Genomic DNA, 6,581 nt, shown 5'->3' with positions numbered 1-6,581 from the left:
GAATTGTATTTTATTATGTTTTATTTTTATTATTTTATTACTTCCCTTCTACGTGACTTTACCGAAAGAACCAACAAGATGAATCCCTGCAGTCACGAAAGCTTTAAATCGAAATTTATTGAGTTTTTCTTTTAGTTTTGACCGAATTCCACGCCACCCCACCGCAAAATTAACGACTCCTCTTGCCATGTCGGTTTGCCGACCGCCGATGCCCATGCGGACCAGGGGGGGGGGGGGGAGAACTCAGAAACTCCGCACAGAACGGCGCCCCAATTTGGAGACCGGAGCCAGGAGGTTGTGATGGGCACGCGCGGGGAAGCAGCGTGCAGCGGTGTGGAGGGAATTCGTAGGTGGCTCCCCTCTCAAGAGGCCTGCGACCGAGGCGGATAGACGCACGAAGCCACAACGGTGGCGACGCGATTGTAAAAAGGTTCCTCGCGTTGGCCGGGTGGTTTTCTTCCTTTACATTCTGAGACCTCCTTTGCCAGTAGCAAGATATAGTCATAGGTTTTTACCCTTTTATCTGGCACAAAAACTGACACCTTTATACAAGGGATCATGTTTGCAATAACCACAACACAAGCAGTCAAAATGCAAAGGAGGTCTCGTAATGTAAATGCTTACCCCGTGCTCTCAATACTTTGATAGTTCGCTGTTTTTGAGTTGTACGCCTTTTGGCGTCATCTGGTCCAACACCAGTGGAGACTAGGCTCTAAGAAAAGCCGTCTCGGGTGTGGACCAATCAATTTCAAGGACAGTGCATATCATTATCAGAGTTGTCTAATTTTGACTGCTTGTGTTGTGGTTATTGCAAACATGATCCCTTGTATAAAGGTGCCAGTTTTGGTGCCAGATAAAAGGGTAAAAACCTATTACTATAGTTGTATTCATATTCTCAGGTTTTTTCGGTAAAGTCACGTAGGTAAAAAATTAAAATTACTTGATACAGCTATCGTGCTGTGACGGTTCCACCTGAAGATGGAAGCTTGTGTTGCCTCCGAAACGTCGTGATTTTATTTTATTTTACTTGTATTAATTTAAATTGTTTACCTACGTGACTTTACCGAAAAAACCTAAGAATATGAATCCTTGCAGTCACGAAAGCTTCACATCTAGTTTTCTTCATCTTCGTGGCGACGCTTCGCGACCGAACAACAACGAGGTCGTGGGGCTTGGCAGCAGTGGTCGTGACCACGGTGAGCTACCGACCAAGCGACGTTGGCGGGGAAGGTTTGTTACGTGGTGGGGCTTGGGCGAGGGTGGTGAGAGGGAGAGAGGGGGAGGTGTGTTGGGAGAGAGTCGGAATCAGAATCGTTAATTTTAGACTTCAGGAGGAATCCGATGAGCAGTGAAGCTCTTTAATCGCACATGTCCAGTAGGGGCGGGTCAGCGAGTTGCAGCAGCCAAACAATTAAAAAACAAACACGATCAGTGTGCAAAATACAGTGAAAGCTAAGTCACTGAATATGAATAAATGATAAGTACATTCATTATATACATATGTTCCATCTGATCAAGATTGGGCAAGGCGGCAAAAGCGACGACAAAACGAGTCCCAGACCACGCCGAGATGACCACACAGCAGTCGTCACTCAATCAGAGAGTGGAGTGGGGGGGGGGGCGTGTGAAGGAAGTTGCTTTCATATCCTTCGGCGCGGTCATTAAGAGATGATTTGCAATCACTTGCTTAGTCTCTCCGGTCATTTGTTTCTAACGGTGCGCCCATGCATGTGTTTGTATTTATTTATTTATTCCGTGCCCCCACCCCTCCTCTCCTCTCCTGTTCGTATACTCGACTCATGTCCACGCATTTGCTTGAACGCCACCGCGTGTGCTCATCAAACTGCGCACGCATTTAGCCGCTATCCTCGTCGCAATCGGTGACGGGAGATGTTAACTCCCTCGCCTGGTGTGCAGGAGGTCGTGGGTTCGATCCCGAGCCTGACAATGCCTGCTGTATATTTGGGAGTTTCGTGTCTCTCTCTCTCTCTCTCGTCATCATCACGGTGGCTGGGAGATGTTAACTCCCTCGCCTGGTGTACAGGAGGTCGTGGGTTCGATCCAGAGCCTGACAATGCCTGCTGTATATTTGGGAGTTTTCGTGTCTCTCTCTCTCTCGTCATCATCACGGTGGCTGGGAGATGTTAACTCCCTCGCCTGGTGTGCAGGAGGTCGTGGGTTCGATCCCGAACCTGACGCCTGCTGCTGTATATTTGGGAGTTTGCGTGTCTCTCTCTCTCTCTCATCATCATCAAGGTGGCGATGAGATGTTAACTCCCTCGCCTGGTGTGCAGGAGGTCGTGGGTTCGATCCCGAGCCTGACGATGCCTGCTGTATATTTGGGAGTTTCGTGTCTCTCTCTCGTTATCATCACGGTGGCTTGGAGATGTTAACTCCCTCGCCTGATATACAGGAGGTCGTGGGTTCAATCCCCACCCTGACAATGCCTGCTGTATATTTGGGAGTTTTCGTGTCTCTCTCTCTCTCGTCATCATCACGGTGGCTGGGAGATGTTAACTCACTCGCCTGGTGTACAGGAGATCGTGGGTTCGATCCCCACCCTGACGATGCCTGCTGCTGTGTATTTGGAGTTTGCGTGTCTCTCCCGTGGTCGCGTGGTGTTTTTCCTCCGGGCACCACCGCTGGGGCCCGGTCACCGCCCCAAATATGTCTCTCTTTCTCAAAACATCGAGTCACCAACAAGGAACACGTGATGCATTCAGCATGACAGAGCAGCAGACAGCATGGAAGAACAAGCCATGGATTAATTGATTTCATGCGTGGCTCTCATAAAAAGAAGCCAATTCCAAGACGAATTCATAATCCGCTGCTTATTACAAGCACCCGCGCTCGTAGACTCACAAACACTTTTGCGGCATGCTCAGGCAAAGGCAATTACTTCGGTGAAAAGGGAATTACGAATTCCGTTCATGGGGATTCATAAAAGTGCCTCTCAATGAGTCCCCCGGCTTACAGATTGGGCGTCGTCATGCAATGACAGTCCGTTATTTCGTTGCTGGAATGATGAACGCGACGGCTGTTTCCATCTCGTCATTACAATGTGCGAGTTATAATACAATAATAAAAATGAAACATAATAAAATAATCATCACGACGTTTCGGCCACAACGCAAGCAGCCGTCTCCCCGACAGACCTGGTCTTCACCTGAGGACGGCTGCTTGCGTTGTGGCCGAAACGTCGTGAGAATTATTTTATTATGTTTTATTTTATTATTTTATTATTTCCCTTCTACGTGATTTTACCGCAAGAACCAAGAAGATGAATCCCTGCAGTCACGAAAGCGTTAAATCGAAATTTAAATGAGCGAGTTGTGTGCCTATGTACGTCTCTCTCTCTATGTGTCTCTGTGATATCTGTCTCTGCTTATATGTCTGTCTATATGTCTCTTGTTCTGTGTTTTATCTCTCTCTCAAATTTAGCATTCTCAGGAAGAACGTAATCAACCAGGTAGGGTGTTGACTGTTATGTTATCCAACTCTCTGTTGTATCACATTACATTTCTAAGTATACTAGATTGTGTTTCTATTCATTTATACCTGATGATGATTGCTTGTATTGCAATCGAGAACGTCGTATGCGAGTATTTAATTATTATTTTTCTTTATACGTGACTTTAAACCGAAAGAACCAAAGAGTAATTCCTGCAGTCACGAAAGCTCCAAATTAAGTATGAGTTGGGCAGGGTCGTTTCTTCTGAAGTGTCTTCCTCCTTACCCTGCTACGATCTGCTCGCAGCGGCGCCGAGTCAGGATGTCGGAGGCCCTTGCCACCTGCTTGTCACGTGGTAACTGTCTAGATTTGAAGCTTTCGTGACTGCAAGGATTCATATTCTTAGGTGTTTTCGGTAAAGTCACGTAGGTAAAAAATAAAAATTATAATTAATAAAATAAAAATAAAATAAAATAAAAATCACGACGTTTCGGAGGCAACACAAGCTTCCGTCTTCAGGTGGAACCGTCACAGCACACTTGCTGTATCAAGTAAATTATTTACCTTGATACAGCAAGCGTACTTGATACAGCAAGCGTACTTGATACAGCAAGCGTGCTGTGACGGTTCCCACCTGAAGACAGAAGCTTGTGTTGCCTCGAAACGTCGTGATTTTTATATTTACTTTTATTATTTTTATTTTATTTTTTACCAACGTGACTTTACCGAAAAAACCTAAGAATATGGTACTGGCCTTTCACATGTATGGATTCCTGCAGTCACGAAAGCTTCAAATCAAAACTGTCTTTCAGTTTTCAGTTTCATTTATTGGGTTTAGCCCTGTGAGCCAACGCGGCTCTTGACTCGGATGCAACCGCAACAAACAAAAACGAACAGGAAACATCTTAAAGTGACTACGCGCAACAGAAAAATCCAGGAAAAAACAGCAAAGTATTACAGAAAAAGCACCGTACATCAACGCTGTGTGCAAAAAATCCCGGTGGGATGCAATCAAACAATAACCAACCAATAAGACAATTTCGATTAAAGTTATCAGGCTAAATATATACTACAACAAACAAACATGGCTAAACACAAAACGCTTTCGAAATCACCAAAATGAAGCGATAAAACAACGTAAGAGCGATCATATTGTTGGTTCTTTCGGTAAAGTCACGTAGAAGGGAAATAATAAAATAATAAAATATGAAACAATAAAAATTCTCACGACGCTTCGACTTCAACACAGCAATCATCATCAGGTGTGAAATCCACAGCAGAAAATTTGGATTTCACACCTGATGATGATTGCTTGTGTTGCAGTCGAAACGTCGTGAGAATTTGTATTGTTTAATATTTCATTATTTTATTATTTCCCTTTTATGTGACTTTACCGAAAGAACCAAGAATATGAATCCCTGCAGTCACGAAAGTTTTAAATCAAAAATGTAACGGCGATAATTTGCGGGCGCAGCCTCGGCACCAGCCGCCCCGTGCCGCTGGACCGCCGAAGACTTGTGACCAATTAAATAAATACGCCCACGACAGCCGGAGAAGTCATATTCGGTCACGTGCAGGGCAATCCCCTGCCTATTCTTAGTTTTTTTTCGGTAAAGTCACGTAGGTAAAAAATTAAAATTATAAAAGTAAAATAAAATAAAAAAATCACGACGTTTCGGAGGCAACACAAGCTTCCGTCTTCAGGTGGAACCGTCACAGCACGATAGCTGTATCAAGTGAGAGAAATACCAAGAACACAGTATTTGTATATACTGGTTGAGGGTGGGAGGAGCCAAGGTAAGCCCTGAATAGTATTTTGTGAGGTTCGGTGCGGCTGAAGCTCGCTGTTACTTTTATTAATTTTCATTTTTTACCTACGTGACTTTACCGAAAAAACCTAAGAATATGAATCTTTGCGGTCACGAAAGCTTCAAATCTATAATTAATCCCCTGCCTGTATTGTGGCAGGGAAATCGGCGGTGGTCGATTTTAAATAATCAAACAGGAACGTTGCCTTTCAGCACACGCTGGCAGCGAAGTTGGCAAAACGTTGTCTCTCTGGGTGGATTATAACTTGGCAACTCCGACGATTGAATCGTAATCTGAATATTTATTAAAACTGTAGGAATCCGATGAGCCACACAGCTCCTTTTCACAAATGTCCAGTAAGGGGCCGGGGTTAGAAAGTTACTGTGATTGATGTGCTGCTTGTGATTGATGATTGATTTGTTTACTCTAATTGATGTGCTGCACAGAAGTCGTACGATAGGAGCTCTGAGCACTACGCTCGATCCCACCCGTAGTTCACTCCCGATTGAAGAAGACTTCTCCCAGCGCCCGCCGCATCAACAAACGGACATGTGGTCGTTTGCAATATTCATCCCGTGAGTGAAAAGAATAAACAGCTCTGCAGCCCCCCCCCCGCCCCCCGGTTCTTGACGCTCTCACATTAAGTCAGCGGCGAGATGTTAACGACCTCGCCTGGTACGCAGGTGGTTGTGAGTCCGATCCCGACGACCCTGATGCCCTGTGTGTTTTGAAGTCGGCGTGTCCTCTCTCGCCGTGGTCGCGATCGGCTTGGAGACCCGTCGTAGATGCAATCTGCTCACGAATGGACTGGGCCAAACATTCCAATATAGGAGCACTGCGCGTGGACAATTGTTGATAAGTGCCGCTTCTGGCTTGCTTTCATCGCTTGTCTCTGGCTTCCAGCACGCCTCTGTAGCGAAATCTGCGCGGCGCTCATTTTACCGTGGCGTTTTGAAATGCGATTAGCGTGAATGACCGCCGCTGTATAGAAATGGCCCACGTTCTTTTCATGTATATGTTTTATTATCTCTTCAAATGCCTTGGGACGTTGTCAGTGAGCAAGCAGGGCCATGCAAATGAGCGAATGAGTGGCTATCGGCATGGAGGAGGACGCTTGGCGAATTTCACAGTAACCGCCATCAGTGGTGCAAAAACAACACTCGCCGCGGTGCTGAGTTAGAACGACGAGGCAACTGCTGCCGCTTCACTGCAACTCCACTGACTGGGGCCCGGGGATTCGTTCGTGCTGATTACGCTGATACACTCGGTGTTGCATTCGTAAAAGCAACGGACAAAAAAAAACCCCCCCGGTTAGCGTGGG

Source organism: Lethenteron reissneri, chromosome 52, assembly GCF_015708825.2.
Source record: "Lethenteron reissneri isolate LAM-NWPU_2019-01 chromosome 52, ASM1570882v1, whole genome shotgun sequence".
Classification (NCBI taxonomy): Eukaryota; Metazoa; Chordata; class Hyperoartia; order Petromyzontiformes; family Petromyzontidae; genus Lethenteron; species Lethenteron reissneri.
The sequence above is the reverse complement of the archived record's forward strand: the minus strand, read 5'-3'. Positions refer to the sequence as shown.